Here is a 20,302-nt window from a genome sequence, read left to right as displayed (position 1 = left end):
CTTAAAGAACATCACAGTGACTCAATTATTATCTTTTTTTTCAATAAGCTTTAAATATTCCACCTTGAAAGTACACAGCGCTGTGTTAGATTTCATCCCAGTGCAGGTAATTCCTTCTTGCGAAGTCTAAGTGAACGATCTACAGGTTGTCTGGCCCGAATCTGGACTGACATCCAGCCTGTCGATCCCCCACTTTGTCCTGACGCACCCGGACGATTAATGCTGCTTTAAAATCTACAGCTAGGTAAATAAATAAGAGGCCAGGGTAAATTAAAACTCTGATGCAATTACACCACCACTTCCAGTTAACCCCCTGGCAATTAACAAGCTGTCAGCTGGGATGGATAGGGAGTGCGCATGGCAGAGCGGGAATGTGTGTTTGCGAGCATGTGCTCGTGTTTATGCGAGTGTGTGTGTGCGTATCCAGCTGGCCATATAACACCCCACTGCTGATGCAAACTCAATACGCTTAATTAAACCGCACAGAAACTCTATCAGCATACTGAGAAGAAGTGGCGGGGTGCCGCCACAAGTGAAAAGTGCTCTTTTATGAAAGGTCAAAGGTCAAAAGTTCAGCCGCATTGATGTATGAATAAGAATTTCTGATAGAAATACACCTTGAAGGAGACAAATGCATGCTTCAGAATGACAAGGAAAAAGATTGAATGGAATTGAGAAAGAAACAATCATGAGTGCAGATTCAACTGGAGCCAGGGATGAGTTAGAATCATACAATAGCGCTGATGCTCCGGCAATAGTCTTTTGCAATACATCAAAGGCTGCAGCTATTTGGCTAGAGAGAGGGAGAGAATGAGACAAAAAAGAGCGAAATAAAGAGAGAGGGGAGATGAGAGCAAGGTCTTGGCTTGGTTTCAGACACCCTGCAGTTTGTGTGTGTGTGTGCGTGTAAGCGCATGTGTGTGTGCCCCATCCCTGGGGCTTAGCTTTAAGGAGCCATTAAAAGCCAGATACGAGCCAGGCTGACCTCCTTGCACTCCTAACGATTTTTGATGCCAGTGGAAAAAAGCAAAACATATCATCCCCCCTTACAGCCATATTGCTATCATAGCACTTTAATGAAAAAGAATGCAGGGTACTGTCCCAGAGGTCCCAGACAGATAGAAAGGTTAGAGTCTAGAGTTTAGGGGGAATTAGAGGGGTGGGGGGGGGAGAGGATCGCAGGACATGGATGATGACATAGGACAACATCAGCTTCCTTAGGGAAGTCCTAGACAATATTTGACCTCCTCGGGCCAATGTTAAACACTGTCCAAACCAATGTCAAATGCCATTCGACACACATGCATGCACGCAGCGGCTGTGTATGTGCACACGGTCGCACGCAATCAATCTCGAGCGCGGCCATGCGGGGAGCAGCAGATCAATCGTGAATCGAGTGCAAGCGCGAGCTATTTGCAAAACGCTGTCCTGCGAGGGGGGTAAGCAAACACGGAAAGTACGCCTTCCTTTGTAATGTGCATGCAGATGTAGAAAAGTGCACACATACATACACACACACACACACAAGCAGGCATTCTGTGAACCCAGTCTCCCGTCCAATCAACGCAAAGCTAATTACTGTGTTTCAGTGGTGTTATTCCAGCGTGGAAGTAGCTCGCCTGTTGATGGCGTCTAAGCTTAAATTACTGCTTTAATTACTGATGCTAATGTTTTCCCTGCTATTAAACATTTATGCAAAGTGGCATCCGGAGATGTTCAATCCTTATCTCCGCGGATCCCCAGGGGGGCTGCGGGGCTGGAGGGGAGCGGCGAGGAGGCCAGGGACTCGTGGTGGGAAAGTGCCGTCGCTGCAGTTCCACCGGCTCCTCCGCGGTAGTTCGTTGTAAAACACCGGCGCTGGCCTTTGGCTTCGGGCCCAGGGAGAGAAACATGACTGTACTGCTGCTGGAAGAAGTGTGTGCACCCTCGCAAGCATATATGCTCTCAGTAGTCCCGAGGGAATTAGACACACAGGGTGGGAGAGCAGAAAGGTTCTGTGGGGCGTTGGCTTCAGCTGAAGGCAGCAAGATAAAGGGCACAGAGAAAACGTGAGGTGGGAGGTGGACAAGGAAGAGGAAGTCGAAAAGTACTTACTGTACATTATGTGAGTGGAGAGGAGTCAAAAGGAAAGAGGGGAGGAAGAATAAAAGTGTGGAGAGATAGTGAGGGAAATAAAAACATGATTACAGTGAGCCTGCTATTAGCACAGTAAATGCTAATCAGAGTTTTACAGACAACTCATCTTGGCCGTAGGTGTCCCGTAGTGATACTCTCGCTAAATCAATAACTCTGGGCTCCAATTACTGTCCACTACTGCTCACTCGACTCATTCCCTTCTCTCTGTACTCTGCATAAGGAATGCAGACAATTAATTTATCAGGGTGACATTGGAGCTCAGTGAGAACACCAAGCAAACTACCCTCGTGGAGTACTGTGGCAAGTTTGACAAACTTGATAAATGCATGCAGACACTTCAACTCTCCAGATATCTCGAAACATAGTTTGCAAGATATTCTTTTCTCACTCCTTCCTGTGAAAACAAAAAAAAAAAAACTAGCAGATGTTGTCTTGATGTGAATAAAATATGAAAACTCCCCTGGACAAACTACTTGCAGGGATAGCTGTGCAAAAGAGTTGACATAAACCGCTAAAAAGAACAAAAAGCGCTGAATTCACCAGTGTCCTCACAATAACCTCTCAATTGTTTCATTTTATTTGGATCAATTTTAGAGAGAATCCACTTGTTTTTTCCCAAAGTTCATGTCCGTGGTGTCTGCGGTCCGTTGGGTATCTATGTGTTTATGATGCAGATATCTCTTTCAAAGTGTGTACTGCAGGGTGATTAGCATTTTAGTCAAAGTCCTGTGAATAAATGCTATATGGAGTAGAGATATATACAGGCAGATAGACAAAACAAACAAACTGTATTTAAAGATGTATGAGCAATTTGCATTTTTAGCCTTGGCTGGATCTACAGGGATGGTAATGACGGTCGTTGGGTCCACCACTAAAATATCTCAACTATATGGATTACCATGAAATTGTACAGACATTCATGTCCCATTGTATAGAAGTCTATGAGAAAATGAGCCTACTTCTCACTTGATTTATTACATCAGTAAACATTGTAAACATGAGTTTATGGTCTCAATCACTAGTTTCAAGTCTTCTTCAATACAGCATGATGTTCATTTAGTACATTATGGTCCCATTTAGAGTCCAATAGACCATAAAGCAGGCTATGCTTTAGGGCGTGGCTACCTTGTGATTGACAGGTCGCTACCACGGCGTTGTCCGGTCTTGTTGTTGTCCGTGTTTTCGTCTTAGAACTTTAACCCTTTCACAGTGTGTTTTCAGTACATGAAAGTTAATTATAACTTTTTTGGTCACCGAAAAATGTCTTATTCGGCGTTCGGTTGTGCTTAGCTCCACTCTCTTGTGTCACTTCTGGTTGCAAAGAACCAAGATGGAGAAGGCCAAAAACCAAGATGGTGACGGTCAAAATGCCGAACTCGAGGCTTCAAAACGTCAGTCCACAAACCAATAGGTGACGTCACTGTGACTAAGTCCACTTCTTATATACAGCCTAACAGCCCGTTCTCATTCCCAGGGCGTTACCGAGGCTTACCAAGGCTTTGTCACGGCTGTCGGCGTTTCGGTACCGCCGCACACAGCACCCTTTAGCGCCGGTATGAAATGCACCGGGCGTTCTATTAACTATAATGTAAATCCATCCGTGGCAATAGTTTAAAGAGCGAAAAAGACACACTGGACAGGCGGGAGGGTCCAACAATCACAGCACTTTCATCCAGGAGACCACTGACCACTGCACGTGTCCCGTGCGTCATGTGATGTTACAATCAGCAACATCCAGTGTCATTATCAGTGTACAAACGTAGTAGTTTTAAGCCCAACCATGTATTTCTTTCATAAACCTAACTATAGTGGTTTTGTTACCTAATCCTAAAGTGACGCCAAGGGTAACTATAATGGTTTTGATGATGAAAATAGCGTGACGTCAAGGGGCGGGACGTCAAGGGGCATGACAAAGCGACAGTATGTGACGAGTTGAGATGAGAACATTTTGGGTTCAAACTGAATGCAAGGCAATTTTTTTGAGGCAATGCATACAAAGTCAACGGAACGACACGATTAGACACAAAGTCGCCCGGGGATGTGCAAATGATGTGACCGCGCAAGTTCAAAGTGTTTCAAATTTGATCAAAAATGTTCCACCTATCCCAGGGCTTTTATGAATCTGCTTCATAAACATACAGAGACGAGGGGGGAAAGGAGAGAGACTGAAGGGAAATAAATAACAGAGAGAGCTGGAGTGTCTGGTGAGGGCTGAGTTCAGTTAGAGGCTGAGCTGAACACACACACACACACACACACACACACACTCCCACACTGTTGCAAGTTAGCTTTCAGCTAACGTCTGTACAGTTGGTACATTGGCTGTTTGAGGCGAATAAACACAGAATGCACAAACGGTGCCCAGCAGTCAAAATGACACAAATGACACATACAGGGCAAAAATTTGCTTCCATCTCTGTCTGAACACACTTTGTCTTGTTTTATTTAAGTTTCAGTGACACTCCCGCATCTTTAGAATTGTGAATTACATAGTTTGTGTGTGTCAAAGTAAGCATTACTAAGTGAAATCAAGCCTGAGGGAGCACTTTCCATCTGTGCATGTTTATTGCTGAATGTCCACCACCAAGCCTTATCAACGTCACAGCACCACTTACTGGCATCATTTTGATGCATAACAATAAAGTAGGAGCCCTGATTTGAAATCTAAACATATCAGGCAGCAGTGTTGGAGCTCACTACACATTGAAAGTGGGGCTTTTTTAATCGCAGGACTTAATGTTCAACTCAATGTGAAGTTAAATTTTGACATTAATATTCAGGATTTGTTACCTTAATTAGGACTCTCACCGTATAATTATCAAATCATTTAAATGTGCGGTTTTGAAGTGTTTATTCCACTCACCACAGGGAGGACTCAGGCAGGAACACACTGAGAAATCCCTTCAATTCCTCAATCATCCTCTCCATCACCTCCCTGAGCCCTTACTAATGTTTCTCCTCCGCCCAAATAGCAGAACTCCCTGAATCTTACTGCTTGTTGTTTCTCAATCCCGGTTTCATTTTCTGGAACACATCTTCACATCACTCCGTGTGTACACTTAGAATGACATGAGCACGAATGTACGCCGTGCGGTGGCATGATAGATAATAGAATGTGTGTGTAACCATTGAAAGGCTATTTCAGACCCAACGAAAACAGGGAATTGTGCTGACAGAAAGGAAATCTCTTTTGTGTTGGACTGGAGCAAAGTTTGTTTTCCACGGGCCTCAGGAAGTGCTGAGTAGAGAAGAAGAAGAAGAAGCCTCTCTTCACAGCCTAAAGCTTGCATAGCCAGCGTACTACCTGCCTGTATCCGTTCCTTGTTCCCCAAATAATACATGTGGGCTTCCAGCGACACGACAAGGGAAACCAGTCCGGTCTAGTCCAATCCTGTCTTGCGTGGCTTGGCAAAGGGTTCACAGTCTACTCAGCTCTGCACAGCTTGGCAAACGAACAGCGTCTTATGCTCGCCAGTGCTGGATCAGAATAAAGTATGTTTGCATCAGAAGTGAAGAATTGCAAGGACTCCTGTTTTCAATAGTAAAGCTCTCTGTTCTTGTACTTGTAGGTGCAGACATTTGTGCATATGTGTGGGCAGAAAGCACAGTAGAGACAATATGTTTTAGACAAGGCTGTTAAGAATGATACTTTATCATTACTTCTACTTTCTTTATTGGATTTTACTTGTGTCGCTGTTTCACTGCCTACCCCATCAATTACCCCCCAGGTATGATTAAATTGGATTGCGCTGTAATATTGAATTATGTCCTGGTGTTGTTTCATGGCGTGTCATTAAATGACTGGTGATCCTCTGCAGTCCTCAGTTAACCACTTATGAATCAGCACGGACACTCCAGTCCGGTCATGTTGAGACGTGGATCACAGAGAAAAAGGGGGGAGAGAGCAAGAAATAACTTACGCCAGTGGTACATGATCAGAATATTTCTGTCCCTTCCCGTCAACTGATTCTAAGTGAGCCAATGAGGTTTCTTTTCTGATGAAGGCATTTGCGTCTGTGAGCTGTAAAGGTTGGGGTTTCTTTTGTGCACGCACTTTCTCATTGCTATGCACCGTAGCTTCACTGAATCCCAAGTCAGTGGAAGCTCTATTGTAAGTAGATATATTGTGCGAAATTAAGCTTGTGTACATAGAATGAAAAAGGTGAAGTGATTTTTCTTCTTCTTTCCTATGAGGAATATAGCAAGATATTCAGAAAATAATTATTCAGAAAGGCCTCTGTGCTCAACCCTGTCTCCCACAAAAGGATGTTCCCATACAACAAAACTGCATAACCAAAATACATTTTGAGGGAAACGTATTTTCTCCCGGATTACGGTCGCAGTTTTAAACAGTTTTAAATACGTGATTAACATTGTAAATTGAAACAAAACAAAACAAATACGCAACAAAACTACTGGGTTAGGTTTAGTAAAAAAATCTCATCTCTCAAAAAACGTCAATCGATTCAAATATTTAATCGCGATTAATCGCATGATAGTCCATAGTTAATCGCACATTTTTTATCTCTTCAAAATGTACCTTAAAGGGAGATTTGTCAAGTATTTAATGCTCTTATCAACATGGGAGTGGGCAAATATGCTGCATTATGCAAATGTTTGTATATATTTATTATCGGAAATCAATTAACAACACAAAACAATGACAGATATTGTCCAGAAACCCTCACAGGTACTGCATTTAGCATAAAATATATGCTCAAATCATAACATTGCAAACTCAAGCCCGACAAGCAACAACAGCTGTCAGTGTTTCAGTGTGCTGACTTGACTATGACTTGCCCCAAACTGCATGTGATTATCATAAAGTGGGCATGTCTGTAAAGGGGAGACTCGTGGGTACCCAGAGAACCCATTTTCATTCACATATCTTGAGGTCAGAGGTCAAGGGACCCCTTTGAAAATGGCCATGCCAGTTTTTCCTTGTTAAAATTTAGCGTAACTTTGGAGCGTTATTTAGCCCCCATGGTTGGTATCAATGGTTTCCTTACGTTTTCTCGTTTCATATGATACCAGTATCTTCACTCTAACTCTAAAACTGAGCTCGCTAAAACCTCTTAAATAACGATTGCGTTAAAGAAATTAGTGGCGTTAAAACAAATTTGCGTTAACGCGGTATTATCGCTTAAACTTTGACAACCCTATAATAAAAAAACATCATGGTTTGGCTTAAAATGACTACGACATTGAACCAAAACAAAAACGCAACTAATGACATCATATTGGCTGCTCCTCATTCGCATAAAGTTGAGGTCTAGGCTATTTTATGCAAATCAGGGGCACCTGACACAACTCGCCGCCTCTGGAAGCTCCCGAGAAACTTTTAAACTAAACGCTGTTGATCTAAAATAAAGACAAATTCAGCAACTGCGTGGCTTATTTTTCACCTAAACACATTTCGGTGAACTATTTTCGTAATACAATGAGCCACCATATTGGTTCCGGTATGATAGCTGGGAGCAGCAGCCCAAGACTTAAAGTGTTCATCTAATCAGGTGCCCAGTGCCTTGTGTCTAGTAGTAGCCCATCAAATGTCCAATGCTGGGAAGCGAGCCGATCCGTCGTGTCCAAAAACGCCCCTGTGGACACATACCATTACAAAGGTATTTGTGATATGTAAAAGACAATCGTAATCCGCGTCGAAATACGTTTCCTTCCAAACATAACTGAGAATGCAATTTAGTTGTATTTTTTATGCGTCAGCCTCCTCTAAATCCCTCCACTGGTACTTATTACCTCTCAGCTGCAAACATGTAAACACACAACACACAATTGTGTTTGTATTTACCATATATTTCTGAGCAGAGCGCTTTGATTTCTCCCTGTTATTCTCTAGAGTTTTTTTTTTTTTTTTTCAGAGGGAGCGGAGTCAACCTCAATTCAAAAGTCCGCCAAAACATCCCCAAATGAAGGAGCTCAAGTCTGAGAGAACTGTTTAAGTACAAACAAGATAGACACCATAGGTGCAGGCAAACAGAATCCAGGGCCTTAACAGAGGGGGTACAGTACAGTGAGAAACTGTTTTCAAATTTCAAATTGTATACATGTGGTTCTATTTGAGCATAAGAGGTGTATTTCTAGAGATATTTTTCCACACAGCGTTCATCAAAGTGCCAGATCTATTTCAGAGGACATTTTCACTCAGTGCACCCACACACGTTTCTATACAGCTATACAGTACAGCCCACTGGAGTGGTATAGATGGAGTCAAGTCTGTTATCCCCTCCTCCTTATTCAGAAGTTATAAAACTGACCTTAACTAATGATTTCTGGTAACCCCAGGTAAATGTCACCAGGGGAATGGACTTCTTTTACTGGCAGCTGGATCCATACATGTGTGTCAAATGTCAGGAACGGTACAAACGTGGGCAAACGCGTATGTGTGTGTGTGCTTGTGTGTGTGTGTGTGTGTGTGCGCTCTGTCAGACAGTGACCTCCTGCAGCCCCGAGCGGAAAGCGCATCCTCAGCAGAACCGCGAGAACGGCGTGAGAAGCCGAGTCTGCAGAATGCTCATAGTTTACACACACACACATATACAGGCTCAAGATTTAGAGCATTAAATAACACACACACACACACACATAGCCGTACGCGTGCCTGCCCGCTCGCACACAATACACACACATACTGTAGAGCGGTGTTTTACACGTTCTCAGCAACATTTATCTCTGCTTTATTTCAGGTGATAAAGCCCCCTAATATAACTCAAAGGGGCAGACAGTAGGACAGCATGTAAATGCAGCCATGAAAATGAAAACTGGGCTCCTGCAGAATTCCAACTGCCCCCAAAAGAATCGAGGAGCTCCGCCGCGAGGAGATATATAACTACGGCTCTTCTAAGTCAGCCTCCGCCAGCTTGGTTATGCAAAATGCATGCAAATGGGCGTAGTTATTGGAGGCTCTTAAAAAAAGAGTGCTATAATTGAGCATTAACACGTATACGGAGAACTGTTGTTGACTCGTCGTTTTGACTTTGATTACGGCAAAAATGTAATGACGCATTAATGCAGAATCGTCAAATATTCTTCACGAGGATTGGCCCCATGGTTCAAGACGACTATTTTAATGTATGTTCCTTTTTTATCATCTTAGAAGGACAATAAAGGTCAAAGCATTTTGGTATGGACCAACATGACTGACTGCAGCCATCTGCATGCGGCTCGTGAGGCGCGGATGACTCGAGGACTCGTTGTTTGTTTCCTGCAGCATATGTCACTTTGCCAACTGGAAAATGTAAAATCATGCAGCCGACGAGCTCATAAAATCCCGCTCCCACAGGTGTTCTATAAAGTTGTTGTTGCAGAAGCAAGAGTGTTTTATACTAGGAGGGGTAACCTTCCATCAAGACACTAACAGTCCCGCCGAGATTCACAAGGACGAGGAGGTCACGAGAGGAACCAATAAACGCCGTCTTATCTTCAGGTGAATGCTCAAATAAAATCTGCTTGGCTACATAGATTTTGTGATTTCATGGAGGTCATGACCTGCGTGTTTACACCTTTAAAAATTGGTTATATCCCTGATTGGTTATGAGGTCTTATTTTAAAGTACCCAATTATCTGAGCAGATTATGAGTGGCTTTTATAATACATCTGCCTTTCACTGTAACCTCTGGCTACGGGATTTATTAAATCAACTACTCACTAGTCACATGATGACACAGCCCAATAAAGCTTATCAAGCCCGTTTAATGCACGGACCAGCAGGAGGTGTAACCAGCAGAATCTGTCTTTTCCTTCTGACACCCTCTAACCTCACAGCTGACCTGCTGTCTGCATAATGAGAGAAGGATGAGGTAAGAGGACAGTTTAACAACGGGGGCCGGCCCTGACATGTTTATGGTGACCGCATGACATCACCAGCTTTGTTTGGAGTATTTCAACACCATCAGTCATGGTTATAGAGGAAGGAATTAAACATGACAAACGCCTTAAATCCTGATTTTAATCAAAGATTGGAGAGTGAACTGGGTGGAGAAGAAGGCAATATCCAGATGGGATGAAGGTTGTAACATTTGACAGTTTAGTGATGGTTATGGATACATTTCTGGGAATCATAAATAACTGTATAGTAGGAAGTTGTATGTTTATAATATAACTGCAAATAAATTCAGTAACTTGCTAACAAATCCTAAAATGATGTCCTGTTCCCCTCAGCTCTACGGAGCATTTTAGTGTCTTTAAGCCCTCTATAGTTAGTGGAGACCAAAATAGAGAGTGAATATCGCACTTAAATTCGACTCAACATGACTCAAAATCAATGCTAATGTTGCTCAGCGTCTGCTGAATAAACAGTTAACTGTTTGTTAACACATTAGCCATATTGACATTAGCTTTACAGGCAATAGAGTAGTGCAGGAATGAGTCCTAAAACCTGGAAATGAGTTTTAGCACTTCCCTTGTCTCAAAATCAGTGTTTTTTTTCAATGGGTTTTTGGTTAGATGCTTGAAGTAAGTCTGTGGTTAACACAAATTTAAGAGATTACTAAACATCATCACGCCGACTTGTCCGCCTTTACAGCTTCGTTGTGTATACTCGCGCTCATGTAACCGTGGTGTAGTTTATTGATAGCCTAACATTAGCTTTTTACTTCTGGCGATTGCATTTACGCTTCAAAAATCATAAAAGTGGTGGTCATTTGTGGAGATTATTTTACGGAACAAAACGTGTAAGTATCATAAACGTGTGTTTGCAACAGCGCTTGTTTTCTGCAATAATCCAAAACACAATGGAAAAATCCCATTGACTTTTTGTCGAGGGAACCCGAACAATTCTAACTTCCAGGTTGGCCTACGAAAATACATCATCCCTGCACCGCTCTATACTTATTAGTTGAATATATGTATCATTGGTCTTTCAATTGGATTTAAAGGGACAGTGTGTAGGATTTGGCGGCATCTAGTGGGTACCCCTCTACTCACTCCTCCCTTTCCAAGAGCCAACGGGTGCAAAACCATGTAATACCGTTCAATTCGCTCAGAGGCCACCCTGACCATAACAACACTACTTTAGGAGCAACGGAAGTCAGGCGGCGGCTGGTGGTATCACGGTTTTGCACTGTACGGCTCACGTTACCATAGTTTCACAAGCGTGTCGGAGAACTACGGTGGCATTCAGGTAACGTCAAAAAGGAAGGCAAAAAAGATGAAAGGCTCTCTCTACAGCCAGTGTTTGGTTTGTCTGTTCTGGGCTACTGTAGAAACATGGCGGCCGGTTCCGTGAAGAGGACCTGCTCCCTATGTAGATATGAAGGGCTCATTCTAAGCTCACGAAAACACAATGATTCTCAGTTTCAGGTGATTATTAGTATTATTATTATCATGAAAACATAGTTATGAATATTATATTCAATTTCTGCTAATAGATCCCCCTAAATGCTACACACTTGCCCTTTAAGAAAAATGCAGCCTTGTCCTTTAAAATGACTTTTTGTCCAGTGTCATTGCTTTCAAAGTTTGCATCTAAAGTTCAAATTCCAAAACAAAGATGTCCTTGATTCACTTTCAGAGTGCTGCCATTAAACCGTTCAATTACCAAACGCTAAAATTTTAATGTTTCTCCTTCCTATGATATGAAAATAGGCCCCCCCATAAATGGATATGTGCTTCAGCAGGAGGGATTCGTCTCCTGCAGAAAATGGCCTCGTATTCTTTAATTCATCTGTCAGACTAATTGTCTACCAAGACAGCCAGGAGCATAATGCATCAAACAATGTTGTCCCAGCACAACATTAGTTTGGCGAGTCCAACAGAGAAAGCAAAATAAAAGTCACAATTCACATTGATAGCCATATCAATTGTGTCCTTCCCGAAATTTTAAACTCATTTGCGGGAGATTACGGTTGCTGAGCATGTTGTTTTATCACCGGGTTGTTAAGATGAAAAAAGGGAAAATATAAGTTACTTGACAATCATCAATCTTTCGGTGAAAGCTCATTTAACATAGTCTGGGGACAAATGTGTTTGCGACCAAACTAGTTACGCCTACACACAAGATTAAAAGCTCGCCTTTTATTTTGAAAGTGGCCATTATATCACAAAAACTTACATCAATTTTTGTCTCCCAGAAAAAAAAATGTAAGTGCCAAAATGAGATGTTTTGTTTGTGTGCTACTTTAGCATCTGCATTATCCCGCATCACACACCTCACAGACAAACACTCACACACACAAATTGCATCCTGGAAAATTACATCACTTCCCTGCCGCTGCCTGAAAATTACATCTGTCCCTCACCCATTCCACCAATCACTCCCCAGGTCTCCTTTTTTTTCCTCCTCTTTCCCTCTCTTTCGCCTTGCCTCACTATTTTAGGCTTTTCCCTCCACTTTAACTCGCCCTAAATTGCAAGGCCTGAATTGCCCTATGAACAGCGTGGGGTGGACAGGCCGGCGGGAGGTGTGTGTGAATGCGTGAGTCTCCGTGTTATCACCATCTCTTTTCATTTTCCTCTCCAAGTGGTGCTGTCAGGAGCCAAACAAGATATCACTCTCCGCCCGCCCCCCGACAGGGAGTCACAACACAGCATAGAGGAGATGGAATAAAAGAATAAAGACAAAGGTAAACAAAATGGTTGCCTTCCAGACTCCGCTACCTCTGCAGTAACCCACTAATCCCACGATTCCCTTTGTTCCTTAATCCCATCAGCTACTGGGGCCCTGCGTGGCTCTCTGGGCGCAGATAATGGCGCCATGCCGCGTGTCTTGATGAAGTTCAGGAACTTATTAAAGCGAATGCGAGCGTAAATGCGGGTGCGCTCACAGGAGAAAAGCACCCTCCTGATGCTACAGAGGTTTAACCTTTCTCCATATGATTCTGTAATTGTACATTTCCAATTTCGCCAGTATCGACAACAAAAACTTTCCTTCTCAGCTTGGTTTCACTCCGTGCCCCAGGATGTTTTTGCTCAGCTCAAATAACCTGCTCTTTGTTTCAAGGTAACTTTCTAAATAATGACAACCTCTGACTTTTAACAGTTATGGCACGCTTTTATTGCTTACATAAACCAGCGGTCAAGGAGAGCCGGACCATCACTGCCAAAACTGTGAATCAGTGTGTTCCTTTGTGTCATGTTGTAATAGGAGCATCACCCGGCACAAACAGCCTTACAGTATGCATTAAAGCAGCAGTAGGCAGAATGTTTTTGGCATCATTGGGCAAAAAATCCATAATAACCTTTCAGCGTATTGTAATTCAAGTGTTCTGAAAGAAAACTAGACTTCTGCACCTCCTCATGGCTCTGTTTTGAGGCAAATCTAGCATGTGACAAGAGACTTTGGTCAATCACAGGTCATTTCAGAGAGAGAGCGTTCCTATTGGCTGTTCATTCAACGGAGGCAGCTGTCATTCACTCGCAAACTCCGATCAAACGGTCAAACTAGGCAGCGCTGATCAAATATGAATTAATATTCTGTTACTGTAATGCGTATTTCTCGCTTCAAATGTTTTCAGAAACATCTTGTAGTGTAGTGTTTAGCTATAAAGTTAGAAAGTTTGCTCTGGCTGGTGGGCGGTGCTTGGTATTTCCTCAACTGATCTCAACATGTCTGCTGGGTCACAAACTTTCTCATTTTACAGCTAAACAGTACACTACAAAATGTTTCTGTTAACATTTGAGGCGAGAAATAGTCATTACAGTAACAGAATATTGATTCGTATTTGATCAGCGCTGCCTAGTTTGACCGTTTGATCGGAGTTTGTGAGTGATTGACAGCTGCTCAGAGACGGCAAGGTTCCAGATCAGCTCTGATTGGTTGTTTTCCTCCAGTCTGTGAAATCTTGCAGACGCCATTAGGAGCACTGGAGGACACAGAGGCACATATTTTTTTTCAGATTACCTGTCTCATGCACTATTGTCAGGATATAGTGACCGTTTTATAAAATAACTTTTTTTGAAATCATATTTGCTCCAACCTGCCTCCCTCAGCTTTAAAGACACCACGGACTTGTGTTTTAACAACTCCATCAACTGTAAATCTAAAGCCTCCTACAGTCACAAGTTACTACGCTACGAGGTGAATCAGGTGCAGCGTTTCTCCAATTATAAAGCATGTCATCTTACTCAGTCTGGTGTGTCAGGGTGGGAAGCCGGGTCATAAAAGTTGTGTGATTTAAGCCAATTGCTTGTGAGAATCCGGGCTTGTAACAGCTTCCATTCAGCAAACAGGGGAAGGCTAAATGAGGGCACAATGATGCACAAGCGGATTCACAGAGCAAGCCTTGTCTCACTTGGGAGCCAACAGTGTATTTTGAGTGAACAAGCATTGTCCAATATAAATACCTCACAAAGAATATGCCTGCATTCATTGTTTTGATAAAGAATCGCATAAACCGGCAAGCTGGTGCGTTTAATGAACGTGCAGCCTTAGCCAGACGCCGCTGTAAAGTATTCTCCGCTGCCCTGTTCCGTGAAGTTATAAAAGCCAATGCAAAGTAAAGCATGATGGGTTTGCCACGGAGGCAGCAGTGTATTTTGGGAACAATGGGTTGGGAGGCCTCCGAGTGCCACCAGGAGGTTACAAAATCAGAAGCTCTAGTGCCGCAAACAGCTTGAGTGGTGCAATTTCATGCTCAGAGTAAATAAAAAGCGTGTCTGAAATCAGCAACACCATCTACTAATGTTTGTGACTTGGCATCTCGCGCGCCATTTTGTAGATGAGCAAACAGTCTCCACACAACATCCCTAGCATAGTAAAAGCCATTGAACGAGCTCTTCTGCTCTACTCTGTGTACTCGGCCCTGTTTATAGGCACACAAATAGCCCAGTGCTGGAGTGATCACATAAAAGTCCGGGGTATTTGTCATGACCCCGAGAGGATTCCGGTCGTGCTTTCAAATAGAAAGTCCTTTCATCATCCTCTGCAAACTTACTAATGTGGAAGCATGTGCTTTCGCCGCGTCCGTCCGAGGCAGCATCCATCTCTGTAACTCAGCGTGCAGAGGTTACTTTAGGGGCAACCTGCTCATTACTCCAAGTGTTGTTAGCCAAAGTACGCACGCACCAATTCATCAGCACACACCAATTTGTCAGAGCCACTCACTCCTGCTTGTTAGCTAGTACTTCAGGTCTGAGAGTTTTTTAAGTCTAGTCTAGTGTGTATATGTCGGTGTGAATGTTCTGCATGTGCAATGCATGCTGAGTGTGTGTATTTTATTGTATGGGAAGAGGAGAATAAAATCACCAATCCGTGTGTCTGTGTAGGTGCACTTGACATCTGCAGCCCGCTGCTTGTACCATTGTCCATCTGTAATTCTTTCTGCCTCTGCCTGGCCATTTCCAGCGGCCCACCGTCTCCCCCGCAGCCGACGATGTGTGTGCGTACGTGCAGACTGCCTAATCTGTTGCTGCAGAGCTATGGCTGGGGGACTGCAGAGGATATCTTTTATCAGACTGATTAGAGAGGGGGAGAGAGGAGCGATGGACGGTGGGAGGGAGAAAAAGAAGGATAGGAGAGGGGGAGGGGGGGATGGAGCCGTCGCAGGTAAACACACCCCAGGCGCTGTTCGATCCCAACACTTAAACGCACGCACGCTCGGAGCCGCAATCCAATTATTCACCGCGAAAACGCTGCTTTCAACAAGCTCTAACCCCATTTAAGAGGTCTCTTCACCCAAAGGATCCTTTTTAATAAACAGCAGCAAACAAGTGTTGACCAAAAGGCAGCAAACCATTGCTCTGCGCGTTCTCCTTTAACTACTTAATTAATCAAGTACTTTGGCTATAATGACCTGAAGTTCATTCTTCAAAGTAACTATTTAGAAGTGTAAAAGAGAGGAGTAGCTTGGGAAGCTTAAAGAGAGACCTAGGGATGTTGCAGCAAATAAACACTGCGGCTCAGTAGTCTTTTGTATAATGATGATATGGAGTATATGAGGAAGTGCACTTAAGATGAGGGAGAGAGGTTTTCATGCACCTAACATGCTAATACCACAGTTTAAAAAAAACAAACACAATTTGCACATGTAAAAACAATGCCTTTCGAAACTCCCTTTTTTTTTCATGTGAATAAATAGCATCCATTGAGACCAGACCAGAGGGAGAGTTGCTAGCCAGCGCTCATTTACATAAACACTTACTGTTCAATACACAGAGAGCGGGCTGGCTAAAGTAGATTGACTCTCATGTACCCATCCAATTAAACATTTATTAAACATAGTTAAAGCAGAGATTGGGTCTCATTGTAGGAAAACACAGTTAAAAAGCCGTGCAGAAAACCCGGAATAGACATTTAAAAAATAAGATTGCATTTTGGAGAAGTGGAGGGAATTGAATTCCACCGACCTGTGCTTGCGTCACACTTTGCTGATATGTTGACAAGTAGCAGTAGTGCTCTCCATTTTCCTCTCTATTTCTTCTCCTTTTGTGCCCTTTGCTCGCCAACAGCTCTCCTGTAAACCACGAAGCCGGGGCCAGAGGCCAGTCATCATCTTGTCGTCATCTTGTCATTATCTGATGGGAGCAGCGATAACTTCCTCACTGCCTCCTTGTTGGGGTGGGAAGGGTCAAGAAGTCGGCATGTGTCAGAAATGGAGAGGAAACTGTTAGAGCTCGAGCTGCGGTATATTGATGTCATTGACATATGTAGCAGACTGTGATTTGAATTCGCAAATCCTCATTATAGCCTGAGCCTGTCTGAAGACAGCATTATTAACATAGTGAGAGGCACACATGCCCCCATGAATACTAAAGTCCTGTTTGCCTTCAGTGGAGGATTTGCTCCCAAATCGATTAGGAAAATATGTACTCTGCATCAGTATGAGTTTGAGAACTTGGCATTATTGAAGTTAAGTCAGTGTTTTTCACCTACTCAGCACATTAGCAAAAATGTTAAACTCAAGGTTAACATATTCACAGTGGACATCCTTTTTGTTAGTCAATGATTTATCACCATCATTGTTTTTTTTGTTTTTTTTTTGATCAGTCCATTTTGATCTGGGGCCTGCCAAAGATCACCATTTTTACAGCACATGATGATCTGGACGTGACTTCCAGAATTTGAGTCAGCAAGGTTTTACTCATCGCTGTCAAATTTACAAAAAAGTGCCATTATGCATGCACACACACACACACACACACACACGCACACACACACACACACGCACACACACACACACACACACACACACAGCCCTGTGATCTCCAGCTTTGGCTTGCCCTTGCTCTTCTCTCTGTTTGCAAACAGAGCTGCCCTGGAAGCCTCTGGCTGGCCTCCCCGCTGCTAATCAGAGCTCCCACACACACATTGCCTTCTAATGCCGCTGCCACAAACACAAGTGCAGTAGGGGAGAACGGGGTTGGTCGTCACACTTCTTACTCTCATTTGAATCCCTCAAAAACTGTGTCCTTTATAGATTCCCTTTCAATGTGTAATGGAAGCCTAAAATGTAAGGGAGGAATCTACTTAAGCTTATTCTGTTCACAAGATAGGGACTGTTAAATATGTCTTGCACACTTGTGACAACCATCCCCATCTTGGAGTTGTTTGTCAAACACTATGGGGTTGGTTTTCCATAGGTTATTTCAATGTGGAAAAATATAAAATGGAGACAATCTTAAAAATTAATTAAATAGTTGAACTGAAATGCAACAACCACACATCTCCTGCATTGAGAGAACATAAAGAGGAACAATCATTCCTATAAGTGCATTTTTTATCCTTATATAATAATACTCACCTCATCCGTCACTCACCATCAGTTACATGTGACAACCAACCCAGAAGAGAATGACAAGCATCCCCAACTGGGCTGTTTTCCTAGGGACTAAGCTAACAACCACATGTTGTAGCCTAGTTTGCTAAACTATCTAAACTATAGCTCTCTCCTCAAACCTTTTAATGGTGATAATTGTTTTATTATAAACCCATTGTGTAAAAGCCTAGATGAGAAACACAGAAGAGCTGTTTATGTACATTTTGACATGAAAAACACTAAAAGCCCTCTCACCTTAATGCCAAATGTCTTACTCCTGAAATGACCCTGTAGCTATAGGTGACTTCTGACCCCAATTCTGAAAATGTCAGTACCATCATTTTTTAACAGCGCCCTCTAGGGTGGAGATCTAATGAATGTGACAACCAAATATGACAACCAACCATTCTCCTCTATCCAATATTAAAGCAGACAATAACCTTTCTGAAAAGTTTTTTTCAAAATGTGGTCAATATGTGCCATCATATTATATTGCAGAGTTAAGTCTTTTATCCAGGGCTAGAATAGGCTATATGTGGTCAGTGGTAATTTTAAGGAGTCATGTAAAATGAAACCCCAATTGTTAAAGCAATAGTGTGACATTTAGGAAAAGGGAAATTTGCTTTCTTACCAAGAGTTGAGAAGTTTGATACCACTCTCACATTTGTCCAGTAAATGTGAATCTATCAGCTTAGCATAAAGACTGGAAACAGGGGGAAACAGCTAGCCTGGCTCTGTTCGAAGTTAACAAAATCTGCCTAGAAGCATACGGTAACCACACGGTTTTCACCACAATTTAAAGAAATGATAACAATATCATACTTACATAGACGTTTATCATATTCTATCCCACTCATTCATTCATTTGTGTGCACAAGATAAGTATACAGAGAGCAAGCATAGTGTACACTGATGTTGCGCGCTGTCAAGCCACTATTACACACAGACACAACAGATCCGCTAGTTACATTTTGTGCAATTTTGAACCACAGAACCCTCCGTGCTTATGTGCACATCAAACGTGTCGTTTTGATTAAATATTCTACACGGTTCCTCTGCTAATTACCCTTTCACATGGACGGTGTCGCCATCCTGGCCAAAATGTCGTCTGAGCTCCACAGTTTTAATTATAGTGGCTGTAGCGAGCAACATGATGTTCAGGTTCAAGACTGAAGTTGAAAAATTATTTCTGTAGTCCACAATAAGTTTCCTCTAAGGAAAACTCTCTACAGGACTCCCAAACTGTCAGTGAGTCATCAGGGGGATAGCCCTGTGATTAAAGGGGGTGAAAGTAGGGAATGTGATAAGTCATGATTGTCACAGCACCCACCTGTAATATTAGGCTCGTTCGAGATGAGCCAGGCCTGCGCAGAATTGATCACCGGTAATCGCTGCGCAATGCATGCCGGTTAGATTTGTGTCCGACTTGATGGCGACTTGCTCTGACGCCATGCACACGTGGGCAACGATAACCTCATGAGATCGAGGCGATCGCAGTTTTTAGAGCCAGGCGCCGCAGTTGCTCTCCACCGACAGCAAGACCCAGGGCATTATGGGAAACGCCTGGCTCATGCCTGATGAAAGAGCTCATGGGCTTTTAGTTTTGACAGCCAACACCACGTGTTGTAGAAAGTCAGAATTTTCTGACAACATGGTCACCCTAAGCTAGCTAGTTAATCTAAACTATAGCTCTCCTCTCTTGTTTTATTATAAACCAAGTGTGTAAAAGTCTGGAAGAGAAACACAGAGGAGCTAGATATTTAAATTTTGACATGAAAAACATTAAAAGTCCTCTCACCTCAATTTCATGTGTCTTACTCCTGCATCCTGACCCTGTAGGTGACCTCTGACCCCAATTCTGAAAATGTCAATACCAACATTTTTTAACAGCGCCCTCTAGGGAGGAGATCTAATGAATGTGACAATCAACTAGACTTATATTTTTTGCTTGCATGAGTGTGGCATTGATCTCCTCATCTAACTCAATAAGAAAGCAGACAAGCATTTCCCAAAATGTCTAACTATCCTTTAAAGAGCTGCTGTTAGCAGTCCATTTCTGGTTCTATTTTGTTGTTTGATGGTGTAGCCTGTTCATTGTTAGCTAGTTGATGGGACATCATGTTGACATTTTCCATGGCCGGCAGCAATGACAGGAGTTAACCTAATACAAAGAAATATATCTGAAAATGTCAAGTATTAGTGTCAGTTCTTCGAATTTGATAGGAAACATTTCTCTCTGGACTCACTGTTTTGCCCGATGAAAATCACACTGACAGATACTGGCATTGATTTCTGAATTGATTACCAGCAACAGTGACTCTCATGGTTTCTCAAGTGCAAACTTTAGCTGTCTTGCTGCTGCTGCTGCTGCTGCTGCTGCCCACACATAAAACAGCTGGACGCAACAAGTCCAGGCAAGTGCTCGGATATTGTCAAAAGTCATTATCTGGAAACACAGG

General features: G+C 42.8%; 1 long non-coding RNA gene across 1 annotated transcript in view; it reads right to left on the bottom strand.

Moving 5' to 3' along the window:
• LOC119494598 overlaps positions 1 to 19,698 on the bottom strand; it is a 47,914-nt gene extending 28,216 nt beyond the window's left edge. Inside the window, exons 1-2 of the long non-coding RNA XR_005208251.1 lie at positions 19,642 to 19,698; positions 16,435 to 16,636 (exon numbers count right to left, since the gene is read on the bottom strand). This is a non-coding gene — a long non-coding RNA (uncharacterized LOC119494598). The remainder of the gene's footprint in view (positions 1 to 16,434; positions 16,637 to 19,641) is intronic.
• Between the last annotated feature and the right edge of the window lie 604 nt (positions 19,699 to 20,302).

This window comes from Sebastes umbrosus, chromosome 9 (assembly GCF_015220745.1).
Source record: "Sebastes umbrosus isolate fSebUmb1 chromosome 9, fSebUmb1.pri, whole genome shotgun sequence".
NCBI lineage: Eukaryota > Metazoa > Chordata > Actinopteri > Perciformes > Sebastidae > Sebastes > Sebastes umbrosus.
The sequence above is the reverse complement of the archived record's forward strand: the minus strand, read 5'-3'. Positions and strand labels throughout refer to the sequence as shown.